Genomic DNA, 16339 nt, shown 5'->3' with positions numbered 1-16339 from the left:
CGGCAGGGCCTGTGGGAGCTGATGCGCAGGCTTTGAACAATGACCCGGCTCCAGACCTGCACCATCAGGTCCAAGAGCTAGCTAAAAGCGTTGCCGCGCTAACCCGAACTGTGCAGTCTTTACAGGTTTCCACTCCAGGGAAGATCCAGCTGGCATCCGGACCGGAGGACATCCCGTGGCGTCGACCAAGGAGGACCCCACCGGCCAGAGGAAGACCCAGCGACCGATACAACGAGGACGGACAACCCATCTGCCGCCGCTGCAATCAACCCGGACATATGGCAAGGTACTGTCCTTTAAACTGGCACAACCTGGGGCACAACCTGGGCCAAACCCCAGGAAAAAGATCATCAGGCCCATCGAACTGGCGCGACAAATATGTGGGAGGACGTTCAGTCTTGCCCGTGGTACTGGATGGCATCCCCATGAGTGCCCTACTGGACACCGGGTCACAGGTTACCACTATCCCGTACGTGCTCTTCAAGCAGTACTGGAATGACTCGGATATCACCCGCTACCCTGACGACGACTTGAGTATCATCGCCAGCAATGGTCAGCCTGTGCCACAGATTGGATTTAAAGAGGTGACCATTAAAATCGGTAGAGTCGAATTGGCGGCACAAGGACTGATCATTGTAGACATTGACAAGCACAAGAGTCACCCAAAGATAACTCTAGGAACTAATGTAATTGAAAATTGTCTTGCAGAGGTGATTTTCCTTTTACAGCAGGTTGCCAAGAACGCCAGCTCCGGCCAGCAGCGAGTGCTCCAGAAAGAGATCCGGGCACTGATGCGACGGCAACAGATAGAACTCTCCGGTGGTGAGATTGGTAGCGTAAGAATGTGTGACCCTTTTCCTATTGCCATGCCCCCAAAAAGTGAAATGATGATTTGGTGCCGGGCAGCTATTGGTCTGAGAGGTAGAGATTACCAGGCAATGGTAGAACCAGTTTACTCAGACAGTAGGCCCACCATTTTGACAGCACGGGGGGTGGTCAATGTACGCCATGGGAGGGTGCCCGTTCGCATAATAAATATTGGGAAGAGGGAAGTGTACCTGCCCCGGTATGCCACGCTAGCCAAATTGTATACCATCAATCAAAATTCCATACAGTCCGTAGAACCCTTGCCTCCATCTTCCCCGGAGGAAAGTAACGGCTCTAAGGAAACAATGGAGGACTGGTGTCAGCAACTACATTTGGGTACTGACTCCACTCCCTCACACCAGAGACAGGGAGTCTATCGGGTGGTTCAAGAGTATGAGAGAGTGTTTAGTAAACACCCGTTAGACTTCGGGCGAGTCAAGGGGGTAGAACACCACATCCCCACGGGAGACCATCTTCCCATAAAAGAGAGGTATCGACCCGTACCCCCTGCACACTACCAACACGCCAAGGGGATGCTTAGGGACATGAAGGAGGCTGGGGTGATCAGGGATAGCTGTAGCCCCTGGGCAGCTCCACTAGTCTTAGTCAAAAAGAAAGACAACACCATGAGGATGTGTGTAGATTACCGGAAAATCAACCGTATCACACACAAGGATGCGTACCCCTTACCAAGGATAGAGGAGTCTTTGGCTGCTTTAAGATCTGCTAACTTCTTCTCTACCTTGGATCTCACTAGCGGGTACTGGCAGGTTCCTGTAGCAGAGGCGGACCGGGAGAAGACCGCATTCACCACCCCGATGGGACTTAGCGAGTTTACCTGCATGCCGTTCGGACTCTGTAACGCACCAGGAACCTTTCAACGATTAATGGAGTGCTGTCTGGGCCACAGAAACTTCGAGACGGTCCTGTTGTACCTGGACGATGTCATCGTATATTCCAAGACTTATGAGGACCACCTGAAACACCTGGCGGAAGTGTTCGAAGCTCTGGCAAACTACGGCCTAAAGGTAAAACCCTCCAAGTGTCACCTCCTAAAACCAAAGGTGCAGTACCTGGGACACGTGGTGAGCGCTGACGGAGTGGCTCCCGACCCTGATAAGATCACCGCAATTAAGGAATGGCCAAGTCCCTCCAGTGTAAAGGAAGTGCGGCAGTTCCTCGGGTTGGTAGGCTATTACCGCAGATTCATCCCCGGTTTCACCAAAAAGGCAGCTCCTATGCAGGACCTCCTGATAGGCCAGTCCCGGAAGGCCAAGAACCAGAAGCCGCCCTTCAAATGGGAGAAGTTAGAAGAAGAGTCCTTCCGCCAGCTGAAGATGGCCCTCACCGGGGATGAAATCCTGGCGTACCCTGATTACAGCCAGCCCTTTATCCTCTACACCGACGCAAGTAACATCGGGCTAGGAGCCGTACTGTCCCAGATCCAGCAGGGGAAAGAACGAGTAATCGCTTACGCCAGTCGAAAACTGCGACCCACCGAAAGAAACCCTGAGAATTACAGCTCATTTAAGCTAGAGTTCCTGGCAGTGGTGTGGGCAGTCACCGAACGCTTTAAGCACTACCTCGCTTCTTCCCGGTTCACCGTGTACACGGATAACAACCCGTTGACACACCTGGACACGGCAAGACTCGGTGCCCTAGAGCAGAGATGGATGGCCCGTCTGTCCAACTACGAGTTCACAATCAAATACCGGGCAGGACGCTCCAATACCAACGCTGACGCCCTGTCCAGGATGCCAAACCTACCGGACGTAGGAGAAGATCCAGAGGGATTGGAAGAAGTCGAACTCCCCGCGTTCCACCGTCATGGGACTATCCAGTATTCCCATCGGGTAAGGAGTAAGCAAGCCGCTACGTTTAACCCCTTGCCTCACTACAACTGGGAGGAAACGCAAGACAGTGACCCTGCCGTCCGACTGGTGAAGGAGATGCTCACTCAGCCAGATGCCCGCCTTGACCCAGACGCTCCGGAGGAAGCCAAACAACTGTGGGCTGAGAAGAGTCGACTGTTCCTTTACAAGGGGAAGTTGTGCCGCAGAATGGTTAACTCCCGGACGCATGAACTAATCTGGCAAGTAGTTGTGCCACGAAGAGACGCAGCCATGGTGATGGAGGCATACCACGACGGGGCTGGACACTTCGGATGGAAGAAGCTGGAGTTCCTGCTGCGCGGGCGGTTCCACTGGGTAGGCATGAGGGGAACCATCGAGAGGTGGTGCAGAGACTGTGGCCCGTGCAACCTAAGAAGGAAGGACCGTGCCAGCCAGAAGACCCCCCTTCAGTCCATTGTCACCAAGCAGCCGTTGGAACTGGTAGCCTTGGATCATGTAAAACTGACCCCAAGCAGAAGTGGCTACATCTACGCGTTAACCATTGTGGATTATTACTCCCGGTTCTTGGTTGTCGTCCCCGTTAAGGACTTAACAGCTCAAACAGCAGCTAGAGCCTTCCAGCAGCACTTCTGCCGTCCACACGGGTACCCGGACCAATTGCTGACGGACCAGGGACCTGCCTTTGAAGCGGAGGTCTTCCAGGAATTCTGCAATCTGTATGGCTGCCGGAAGATAAGGACGACACCCTATCATCCGCAAACTAATGGACTTTGTGAGAAAATGAACCAGGTGGTAATGGATCTTCTGAAAACGTTGCCCCTGGAAGAACGCAGTCTGTGGCCTGAGAAGCTGCCCGACCTGGTGGACCTATATAACTACATCCCTGTAGGTTCCACCAACTGTACCCCGGCTTACCTAATGAGGGCAAGGCCTGGTAAGCTACCTGTTGACCTGGAGATGGGAGTCCTGACACCCAAGGACACTTCACCGGAAGCAGACTGGGACACAGAGAGGCAGCAGCAGTACCGGAAAGTACAGGAGAGCGTGGAGCGAAGTCTCTGTCTCGCTAGGGAAAGACAAGAGAAAAATTACAACCAGTATGCTCCCGCTGTTCCCCTGGTACCCGGAGAGCAGGTCTTGAAGAGGAAGAGACGGCTCCACAAGTTGGACGACCAGTGGGAGAAGGACCCGTACACCGTACTGCCCTCAAGCCACGACAACCCAAAGGTTTGTACCATCAGTAAAGACGGAGGGGAAACCACAGCCATTGTATCCCGGGATCACCTGAAGAAGTGTCCCGAACAGCTACGGAACCCAGAAGGAGAGCAAGAAGACCCTCGACCCATAGAGGAAAGGGAAGATATGGTTAGTACTGTGCTCGGAGACTTCCCTCGATCCTGGACTCAAGTCAATGGTGCAGTTGTGGTACCCGTCCTCACGTTCCTCCAACCAGCATCCCAAGTGCCTACGGAGCAACAGGTAGAGCTGGAAGAGCAGCCGGTCCAGGAGGCAGCAGACTCCACACAAGCAGAACAGGAGGATCAACCCTCTGCTCATAGTGAGCCTGCCGTACCCCTAGTGAGCCAAAGAGCCCGTAGACAGCTGCCCAGTTTACCCTTGACAGCTCCTACACCCTGTAGTTCAGGGCCAGACAGTCAACTCCGTAGGTCCACTAGGGCCACTAGAGGCCAGTTACCCGCACGTTGGAGGATTTGAAGTGTTTAAATTGTTTTATTTGTGGTCACCTGTCTGTTACTTGTAAATAATTATGTGTTTCTAGTTATTTTTAGGAGTCCTTGGTGGATTTACCGGGAATCCTTTTACAATTGGTTGGAGCGTAACCCAGGAATGGACTAAAAGACTGTTAAGGACTCGGGGCAGGACAGACCCCTACCTGGTTACGTCTCCCTGTTTTGGTGAAATGGACACCTTTGTTTTCTTCAAAGACTGCACCCGGTTGCGGACACGCCATAACCATCTTTATGTGTTTTTCTTATTGTATTATTATTGTTTATACCTTGTTATGTTTTTCTAAAAATATGTTTAGTCCCGGAGTACTAAATTTCACTAGGGGGGAATGTGGCACCCCAGGGGTCTGGTTTCCACAGTAACAGCAATGTTATGTCTGAGAGCAGGTGGGAGGTCTCTTGGTCAGGGATCCTGTGCATGCCACACCTCCTGCCCAGTCCTGGGAGGGGAAGAACTTCCCCTATATAAACCTAGGGCTGAGGCAGGGTTAGAGAGTAGAGAAGAAGTAGAGACAGAGAAGAGAAGCAGATCTAGGAAAAGAACATCAGGAGCTCTGTGGGAGCAGTGCTATAAGGAGTCAGGGGCTGGCAGCTGCAGAGCTCGCCCTGACTGAGAAGCTATCACCGGACCCGGAGTCCGAGGCTGTGGGGACTAATCTTTACCCAGCAGCAGAAACCGCCCGGCAGGGGATTTCAGGTCCTCTGGCCAAGAAACCCGAAGGCACGGTCACACGCGTGGGACCAGCACCGCCGTCGTGGAGCGGACGCCACTAGAAGGCCCCGAGTCACCGGCCATACGGGTGAGCACCACACGGTACACTCAGGGACGTGGGCTACTTATACCCGCCTCTAGCAAGGTAGCCAGAAGAGTACAGTCAGTTTGGGAGGCCTACAACTCCGCCTGGCCAGGGGAGATCCCATCTGCTCAAGGACTGACCAGGCCCCGATCGCTAGCCAGTACTCCGGGAGGGTCTATATCACCAGTAAAGACCCTGAATTACACCGCATCGTCTCTGAGTGATTCCTGCTACCCCCATCATCCACGTCGGCTGCCCTGAGGCCATACCCCTCCCGTTGGGGGTGATACTATCACGCTGCACAATCCTACCACCGGCCTCAGCAGTCTGCCCTGCAGCGGCAGCTCCTTCGCTGCATTCAACGGGTGGCGTAGTCGTCCAACATCTACCGCTAATACATCGCCGCTCAGTTTGACTCCCTGGGCACGGACCGGGTCACCGCCACGAGACTACAACCCTCAACAGATCCGGCTCCGGGTAAGCTCCCGTGCGCGCGATGCCGCGCGACGAAGGCCCAGGGGTGCGTCAGTAACACCAACAATATTGGTATAACGTAGGTGGTTATGGGAATGTGTCTGGTCCTAGAAGTCACTGCCCATGGTAGATGGCTCTGACTTATTAACATCTATGGACAACAAACAGTGACTGACAAGATACAAATGTTTTATGAGGTCAAACTGTATCTCTTCATCTCTCCTCTGATGGTAATGGTGGTGGTGGAGACTTTAAGGTCACATTGAAATCAGGTGACAGATCCTCAGGCAGGGCAGTGACTAGAGACACCAAGGTGTTAAATAACATCATTCTGCAGACTGGACTGGGTGTCACTTTCACACAGGGAGGTTGGAAGCCAAAATTCTCATATTCATATTCCAACAGAAGCAGTAGGATAGATTTGACTTTTGTGAGTCCAACTGAAACGGTCAGTGACATGAGTGAAAAGGTCGTCCTAACTCCTTAACTCTGATCACCTTGCTTTGTGTTTCTGCCTAGAGACCACTAACCATCCTGGCATCAGTAGAGGGTTGTAGAAGTTTAATTTCAGCCTTCTGGATGATATTTATGTTCAGAGATTTGTCCACTCCCTTTGTCAGGGTCAACTACAGAGAGTGGACTTCTATGACAACGTGGCCAATTGGTTGGAGGACGTCAAGGATGATATCAGGAATGTTGGGAGGGTATCCTGGGGATGGTGAGATCATATTTTGATGACTTATTTCAGAGGAAACTTTTGGATGAAAATAAGATGGCTCAATTCTTGGAGACAACTCCAATGCCTGACACTAATAATCTGGACTTTCTCTTCTTACTGCACAATTAACGGTGGAGGAAGTTAAGGTGGCCATTGATAAGTTACATTTGAAGAAGGCACCATGTCCATATGGAAATTCAAAGACCTCCTGGCTCCAGTTCTCATGGATGTGTATATGACATGGCCTGATGCGAAGAGAAGCCTCGTGGTGAACACCCGGCACTGTTTTCAGGCTCTCAGTTTGGCACAGTAAAAGGTCAGAACATCTCTGGAGCAGTCATCACGATGCAGGAGATGTTTGAGAGATGTTAAGCTCTGCAATGTGGGAGATATGTTGTCAGTCTGGACCAGGCTAAAGCTTTTGACAGAATTGATCACAATTATCTGTGGGCCACTTTGTTAAAGTACAGTATTCTGGGACAATCTGTGGATTGACTGAAGACTTTGAACAGAGAGGCAGTGATCTTTCCTCTGATTAGTGTTTGGCAGGCTGACATTTTTGGAGTTGAGTTGGGGGTGAGACAGGGCTGCCCATTGAGTCCTCTCTTGTATTTTTTGCCATAGGCCTGTTTCTGAGGTCACTATAGGAGTGTGACTTTTGGGGTGTGTCGGATCCCCACTGCTTGCCTCTGAATGTGGTTGCATACATGGATGATGTGACATTGGTGATATCTAGTGATGAGCGAGTATGTTCAGTTAACCCTTTCGGTGAGTATGCTCGGGCGAGTAGCGAGTATATTCAGCATGCTCGGTGATATGTTTGAATCACTCCCGTGTGCATGATTTGTGACTGTTTGACAGCTTTAATACATGTGAGGAATGCTTAAGAAACAAGCACTTCTGATCCTGCCTTTGATCTGCCGTAGTTTGTCAAGGCTTCCACTTACATTAAGATCCTAGGGGTTAAATTTGGGAGGGAAAATAACACCAAGCAAAATTGGGAAGGAAAGTTGGGAACCAGAAATACAAAGGTACAGCGATGGAAGAACTGGAGGCTGACCTACAGAGAAAAGGTCTCTATGTGGATGACTTTCCTGATCCTCGTCTTTTTGTATGCCTCCGTCATTTTTTCTTTGCTAGAATCTTTCTCAGCAAGGCTGTGTAGCCTGTTATTCCAGCTCTTATGAGGGAATAGGTTAAACCAACAAAAAGAGAGGCTAATTACATACAGCGGAGAGAGGGTGGGCTGGATATAGTAAATCAAAGGGTTTTCTTTGACTCCATGTTTCTGAAAATGTATTTTGGTAACCTGGACTCAAGTTCCTTGTGGGTAAATAGTATCAGGGATTGGATGTTGCTTTATGCAGAATCTTGAACGTGAAGCGGCAGTCTCAAGAAAAGGAGTTGCACAGGTGACTACCTTCCCCAGTATCTGGAGTATGGTCTCAGATGTCTGAGGAAATAGGGAGAAGTCTTATATTGAGAGTAAGACTAGGAAGGATCTACAGTGGGTACGGAAAGTATCCACAATTCTGTCTCTGAGCTCCTTGGGCAGTTCCTTTGAGGAGTAGAACCATCTCAAGGAGGATCACAAGGAAATGGACAGCATGTGACTTAAATAAGAGTGTCTGAGCAAAGGGTCTGAATACTTATGACCATGTGATATTTCAGTTTTACTTTTTTAATAAATTTGCAAAAATTTCTACATTTCTGTTTTTTTTTCCATCAAGATGGGGTGCAGAGTCTACTTTAATGAGAAAAAAATGAACTTTTTAGAATTTACCAAATGGCTGCAATGAAGCAAAGAGTGAAAAATTGAAAGGGGTCTGAATACTTTCCATACCCACTGTTTATGTCAGGATATGCAAGACTTTCATTTGTGTTATGATTGTGCTCACACAATCACACGGGTAACAGAGCAGGGAGAGAACTAGTAAAAAGAGAAGCCGCACCTGTACCCAACTGGTCTTTGTACTGACTAGAAAAGGCCCTAGTCACACAACTAAATACACCTCCTTGGATCTGACTCCCTAAAAGACCATTGAGGGGTTTCTCTAACCTCCTGAGGAACCAGATGGGAGGCCGCAACACAAATCCAACAAAGATAGAGGAAAGTGTGCAGGGAGACACGAGAACCCAGAGTTCACATTCACAAAGAATAGACAGGGATAAATAAGGAGAACAAAAAAAACAAACAGAATAAGTGAAACCTCCCAGACCCCCAAACTTGGAGAAGAAGGGAAAGGTGCTAGGGAGGAAAACTCACAGATTTGCAGCAGGAAAAGCAACTGGGGCTTACTGGACAAGGTAAATGACGCACCCACTGGGATGTGGGGAACCTGGTGCCGGGCCGGTAGATGCCAGGGGAATATGTCACAGTGGCTGGCCCGGTCCGTGACCCAGGGCGGTCAATAAAAGGGGGGATTATTTATATGGGATTTATAGAGTTTGTGACGCCACCTGTGGTATCTGGTAAGGATTACCAGCGCTGCTGCAGAATCCCTACTAGGTTAAGAGGAAGGCCGTTAGAGGCATACACAGAGAGGTTCTACCTTTTGTAGAGGACATCAGGTATGATGGTTACCTGTGAGCCGGTGTCCAGTAACGCAGGTGTTGCTATGTCGTCCAGCACAATGGACCGGAAAGGCCTTCCTCCTACGAACCGGTGGTACCAGCTTGATGGGCCTGGTTGATTTACTCCTGGGTGTCGGCCCTCGGCCCCAGGGTTTGCCCGTTTAAAGGACAGTTCCGCGCTGTGTGGCCTGCCTTGTGGCAACGGTAGCAGATGAAGTCTCCTGGAGGGCGACGTTGGTCATTGGTCCTCCCATGGGGTGGCGTTGTCCTCCTCCGGGGTGGCGTTGTCCTCCTTTTTCTCCTCATCCAGGGGACATCCTCAGGACTGTCGGCGAGTAGGATCCTTCCTTCCGGCTCAGGCTCTGCCTGCAGCTGCAGGGTGCTCAGGACAGTGGCCAGGGTTTTACTCAGCTGACGCACTTCAGAGTGCAGGTTGTCCAGCTCGCTAGGGGGCACTGTTTGCATCTTTATTTCAGCCGTCAATGAAGGAGCAGTGGGTTCCGTGGCCACTGGGGTGGCCCCACCCTGGTAACGCTGGATAACAGTCCCTGATGTTTACAGGGGTTGCAGACCCTTAATAGCCATGTCCTTCAGGTTGTCAAAGGTGGCATCTGGATGATCTAAGGCCCACCACCATACAGTTCTGCTCTCCTCCTGGGACCTCAACCCCCGGATGAATTGTTCTGTCAGCATTTCATTCTCATCTTGTATGCTGGCTGGACTAACCTGTTTCAGGGCCCGCAGGGCTTCCTGTAAGCACCAGGAATAGTCCCGGATACTGTCCTCAGGTTTCTGGGTACAGTGGTAGAACCTCATCCGGAGATCTGTCTCAGTGCGATTTTCAAACACAGTTTGCAGTCTCTTAAAGATAATGGATACTGATTCCTGGTCTGCGGCTGGCCAGGTTTCAACGTCCCGCTCTGCGGCACCAGTCAATTGTCCCAGCACAACAGTGGCTCTCTGTTTACCAGTCATTGAGTACATATCCAGTACACCACATATTTTCCTTTTGAATCCAGACAGGGTGTCAGGTTTGCCGTCATACTGGGGAAGCCATTTTGCTCCAGGGATATACAGCAGGGCCATGGGTATTAACGGAGTCACGACCCCTGCTGGTGGGGCGGCTGTTCCGGCCTGAGCAGCGCCAGGCGAAAGTTGAGCTTCAGGAGCGTTATCCGGTGCTCCGGCGTCTCGCTGGTCGTCGGCCATGGTTGCGCCCCCTTAGTGAACCGTAGCCTACCTCCTGTTTCTTTAATCGGGTAGGCCGCAGCTCCGCAGATGACGGTCTCCTTCCAGGACCTGACGCTTCCTGGTGCTGCGTCAGAGCGCGAGGCGGGGCTTGAGCTTTGCGCGCTTCCAGCAGTCACGCCTTTCCGATTCCCTCGGTTACGCCCCTCTTCTTCCCACGCGGTGACTCGAAAATGGCGGACAATGGTGGGAAACAGCGGCAATTGGCGGGAAAACTTCACCACGGTATGCCACACAGTTCTTTAAGGCGCACAGTACCCGGTGGCAACGGGCACAAAATCCTGTTCATGACGCCAAGTTTGACGCACCCCTGGGCCATGGGGAACCCGGTGCCGGGCCGGTAGGTGCCGGGGGAATATGTCACAGTGGCTGGCCCGGTCCGTGACCCAGGGCGGTCAATAAAAGGGGGAATTATTTATATGGGATTTATAGAGTTTGTGACGCCACCTGTGGTATCTGGTAAGGATTACCAGCGCTGCTGCAGACCTCCGCGGGGGTGATGGGATGGCAGCTGGGATGTTTCTGCTCCCCACAGCCGGAGCGGGCCCCCGGGGCAGTGTGGAGTTTGGTGGTGAATGGTGATGCTGGGGCTTGTAGTGCAGGCGGGATGGCGCAGCAGGAGTAACTGACAGAGACAGGGGATTCGCTTCAATACCTTTACTGGTGCGGATGTCAGGTACGGTCCAGGGTTCTCAGTAGGATGGGTGCACTTCAGGACTTCTCCCCAATGAGCGGGTATAAGTCCTCCTGTTCCGTGTCTGCCTCTCTGTATGCTCCTGGCCAGCCTGCAACTGGGCCTAGCTTATGTGTCGTGCTGTTCCTTCACCTGTCACTCGGTAGTGGGACCTTCTGCTGGCAACCACTATCCCTGGTCGCCGGGGCCTTCGTGGTTCCTGGTCCTGTAATGGGTCTAGCTTCAGGTCTGCCAGGGACTTGTAGTCCTCCTGGAATGCCGGTGGTCCCTACTGGGTATAAAGGACCCTGTAGGCGCGGACCCGGTGTCCGGTTTGTATATTCGGGCTGAGCCTAGGATGCTCCTCTGCCCCTTCAACTCCTCTCCTCTTTGCCGTCGGCCACACTCGGGGCCCTCAGAACTCAGCAGCAGACGTGCTGCGTCTTCGCTGCTCTCAGCGTCAGCACGCTCTCAGACTCTCTGACTCTGTCTGACTCTCTCTTCTGACTGACTGCCTGGGTCCACCCTCCATATATATATCCCTATCGGACTCCCTCTGGTGGTATGAGGTGGAAGGGTGGAGGTGTTTGTATGTAATGAGGGCCTCTTGTGGAGAAGTCCATCCATGCAGCCTTTTGGGTCCTGTGGTACCTGTGAACAGCAGGGTGCCACATAAACTCCTAGCTGAGTAGCTGGAACTCCAAACACCAATCTTTATGGAAGTTTATCCAGCAAGTGAGGTAAGGGAAAGGTGAACATATAAAGCCCATCCCAAAATGTGATAGGACAGAGCCAAAAGGGAAAATGGAAAACACCTGGAGAGAAGCCAATCAAGAAAGGAAAACCAAGACAAAAGAAACCATCAGCATTTGGACAGAGATGAAAAGGACTGTAGCCCAGCAGAGAGGGAAACTGACCACACAAAAAGGGTTACTGGATCGAATCCCGAAACCGAGCCATGACAGTTTGTGTACAGCGGGCCTTGAGAGAATTGAGAGAAATAACTACCAGCTTGCAGGAAATTATGAGGTTTCTCAATGCAGTGAGACTCGCAGGTAACTTTTTGACATTGCCTGACTGTCGTTACTTGGGAGGTTGTATGTTTGAGGGAACCTGAAATGTTGGAGTGTTTCAGATCTAAGTGCTGACAACTGAGACCCCTGGGTTGTCAGCAAGTAAAGCCAATGGCACATTTAATAATTGAGTGCTGAGGAAGGAGGAAAATATATGGGAAAAAAATATTCTGCAAGTTAAATGACCCAAGATTGCAGTCCCTAAAATGCCCTAATATACAGGAGATCGTTTGTTCCAACAGCTATGGGGGTGTTTAACAAATGTCTGAAAAGCAATGTCTAAAGCATTCCAAATGTTATGTTATCATATGTGTCATGTTCGAGATCTGTGTTCTGCTGCTGTGATACCGCAATTTCCTCCGGGATAAATAAAGTATATCTTATCTTATCTTATATTATCTATGGTGTACTGACGCGCCCCTGGGCCTGTGTCGCGCTGCGTTGCGCACGCGGGAGCTTACCCGGAGCCGGATCTGTTGAGGGTTGTAGTCTCGTGGCGGTGACCCGGTCCGTGCCCAGGGAGTCAAACTGAGCGGCGATGTATCAGCGGTAGATGTTGGACGACTACGCCACCCGTTGAGTACAGCTAAGGAGCTGCTGCTGCAGGGCAGACCGCTGAGGCCGGTGGTAGGATTGTGCAGCGTGATAGTATAACCCCCAACGGGAGGGGTATGGCCTCAGGGCAGCCGACGTGGATGATGGGGGTAGCAGGAACCACTCGGAGACGGTACGGTGTAGTTCAGGGTCTTTACTGGTGACAAAGATAGACCCTCCCGGAGTACTGGCTAGCGATTGGGGCCTGGTCAGTCCTTGAGCAGATGGGATCTCCCCTGGCCAGGCGGAGTTGTAGGCCTCCCAAACTAACTGTACTCTTCTGGCTACCTTGCTAGAGGCGGGTATAAGTAGCCCACGTCCCTCAGTGTACCGTGTGGTGCTCACCCGTATGGCCGGTGACTCGGGGCCTTCGGGTTTCTTGGCCAGAGGACCTGGAATCCCCTGCCTGACGGATTCTGCTGCTGGGTAGGAGTTAGTCCCCACAGCCTCGGACTCCGGGTCCGGTAAGAAATCTTCTCAGTCAGGGCGAGCTCTGCAGCTGCCAGCCCCTGACTCCTTGTAACACTGCTCCCACAGAGCTCCTGATGTTCTGTTCCTATATTTGCTTCTTTTCTCTGTCTCTACTTCTTCTCTACTCACTAACCCTGCCTCAGCCCCAGTTTTATATAGGGGAAGTTCTTCCCCTCCCAGGACTGTGCAGGAGGTGTGGCATGCATAGGATTCCTGACCAAGAGACCTCCCACCTGCTCTCAGACGTAATATCTCTATCACTGTGGCAACCAGACCCCTGGGGTGTCACATTCCCCCCTAGTAAAATTTAGTACTCCGGGACTAAACATATTTTAGAAAAACATAATAAGATATAACAATAACAATACAATAAAGAAACACATAAAGGTGGTCACGGCATGTCCGTAACCGGGTGCAGTCTTTGAAGAAAGCAAGGTGTCCATTTCACCAAAACAGGGAGACGTAACCAGGTAGGGGTCTGTCCTGCCCCGAGTCCTTAACAGTCTTTAGTCCGTCCTGGGTTACGCTCCAACTATGTACACAGGATTCCCGGTAAATCCACCAAAGACTCCTATAAACAACTAGAAACACATAATTATACACAAGCAACAAGAAAAACAGGTAACCACAAATAAAACAATTTATACACTTCAAATCCTCCAACGTGCGGGTAACTGGCCTCTAGTGGCCCTAGTGGACCTACGGAGCTGACTGTCTGGCCCTGAACTACAGGGTGTAGGAGCTGTTAGGGGTAAACTGGGCAGCGGTCTACGGGCCCTTTGGCTCACTAGGGATATGGCAGGCTCACTGCAAGCAGAGGGTTGATCCTCCTGGTCTGCTGGTGTGGGGTCTTCTGCCTCCTGGACCGGCTGTTCTTCCAGCTCTACCTGTTGCTCCGTAGGTGCTTGGGATGCTGGTTGGAGGAAGGTGAGTACGGGTACCACAACTGCACCATTGACTTGAGTCCAAGACCGAGGGAAGTCTCCGAGCACAGTACTAACCATATCTTCCCTTTCCTCTACGGGTCGATGGTCTTCTTGTTCCTCTTCAGGGTTCCGTAACTGTTCAGGACACTTCTTCAGTTGATCCCGGGATACAATGGCTGTGGTCTCCCCTCCGTCTTTACTGATGGTACAGACCTTCGGGTTCTCGTGGCTTGAGGGCAGTACGGTGTACGGGTCCTTCTCCCACTGGTCGTCCAACTTGTGGAGCCGTCTTTTCCTCTTCAAGACCTGCTCTCCGGGCACCAGGGGAACAGCGGGAGCATACTGGTTGTAAGTTTTCTCTTGTCTCTCCCTAGCCTGATAGAGACTTCGCTCCACGCTCTCCTGTACTTTCCGGTACTGCTGCTGCCTCTCTGTGTCCCAGTCTGCTTCTGGTGAAGTGTCCTTGGGTGTCAGGACTCCCATTTCCAGGTCAACAGGTAACTTACCAGGTCTCGCCCTCATTAGGTAAGCCGGGGTACAGTTGGTGGAACCTACCGGGATGTGGTTGTATAGGTCCACTAGATCGGGCAGCTTCTCAGGCCACAGACTGCGTTCTTCCAGGGGCAACGTTTTCAGAAGATCCATTACCACCTGGTTCATTTTCTCACAAAGTCCATTAGTTTGCGGATGATAGGGTGTCGTCCTTATCTTCCGGCAGCCATACAGATTGCAGAATTCCTGGAAGACCTCCGCTTCAAAGGCAGGTCCCTGGTCCGTCAGCACTTGGTCCGGGTACCCGTGTGGACGGCAGAAGTGCTGCTGGAAGGCTCTAGCTGCTGTTTGAGCCGTTAAGTCCTTGACGGGGACGACAACCAAGAACCGGGAGTAATGATCCACGATGGTTAACGCGTAGACGTAGCCACTTCTGCTTGGGGTCAGTTTTACATGATCCAAGGCTACCAGTTCCAACGGCTGCCGGGTGACGATGGACTGCAGGGGAGTCTTCTGGCTGGCACGGTCCTTTCTCCTCAGGTTGCACGGGCCACAGTCTCTGCACCACCTCTCGATGGTTCCCCTCATGCCTACCCAATGGAACCGCCCGCGCAGCAGGAACTCCAGCTTCTTCCATCCGAAATGCCCAGCTCCATCGTGGTATGCCTCCATCACCATGGCTGCGTCTCGTCGTGGCACCACTACTTGCCAGATTAGTTCATGCGTCCGGGAGTTAACCATCCTGCGGCACAACTTCCCCTTGTAAAGGAACAGTCTACTCTTCTCTGCCCACAGTTGCTTGGCTTCCTCCGGAGCGTCTGGGTCAAGGCGAGCCTCTGGCTGAGTCAGCATCTCCTTCACCAGCCGGACAGCAGGGTCACTGTCTTGCGTTTCCGCCCAGTTGTAGTGAGGTAAGGGGTTAAGCGTAGCGCCTTGCTTACTCCTTACCCGATGGGAATACTGGATAGTCCCATGACGGTGAAACGCGGGGAGTTCGACTTCTTCCAGTCCCTCTGGATCTTCTCCTACGTCCGGCAGGTTTGGCATCCTGGACAGGGCGTCCGCGTTGGTATTGGAGCGTCCTGCCCGGTATTTGATGGTGAACTCGTAGTTGGACAGGCGGGCCATCCATCTCTGCTCTAGGGCACCGAGTCTTGCCGTGTCCAGGTGTGTCAACGGGTTGTTATCCGTGTACACGACGAACCGGGAAGAAGCGAGGTAGTGCTTAAAGCGTTCGGTGACTGCCCACACCACTGCCAGGAACTCTAGCTTAAATGAGCTGTAATTCTCAGGGTTTCTTTCGGTGGGTCGCAGTTTTCGGCTGGCGTAAGCGATTACTCGCTCTTTCCCCTGCTGGATCTGGGACAGCACGGCTCCTAGCCCGATGTTACTTGCGTCGGTGTAGAGGATAAAGGGCTGGCTGTAATCCGGGTACGCCAGGATTTCATCCCCCGTGAGGGCCATCTTCAGCTGGCGGAAGGACTCTTCTTCCAACTTCTCCCATCTGAAGGGCGGCTTCAGGTTCTTGGCCTTCCGGGACTGGCCTATCAGGAGGTCCTGCATAGGAGCTGCCTTTTTGGTGAAGCCGGGGATGAACCTGCAGTAGTAGCCTACCAACCCGAGGAACTGCCGCACTTCCTTTACACTGGAGGGACTTGGCCATTCCTTAATTGCGGTGATCTTATCAGGGTCGGGAGCCACTCCGTCAGCGCCCACCACGTGTCCCAGGTACTGCACCTTTGGTTTCAGGAGGTGACACTTGGAGGGTTTCACCTTTAGGCCGTAGCTTGCCAGAGCTTCGAACACTTCCGCCAGGTGTTTCAGGTGGTCC

Source organism: Phyllobates terribilis, unplaced genomic scaffold, assembly GCF_046119375.1.
Source record: "Phyllobates terribilis strain yellow unplaced genomic scaffold, ASM4611937v1 Scaffold_1__5_contigs__length_1240528914, whole genome shotgun sequence".
Classification (NCBI taxonomy): domain Eukaryota; kingdom Metazoa; phylum Chordata; class Amphibia; order Anura; family Dendrobatidae; genus Phyllobates; species Phyllobates terribilis.
The sequence above is the reverse complement of the archived record's forward strand: the minus strand, read 5'-3'. Positions refer to the sequence as shown.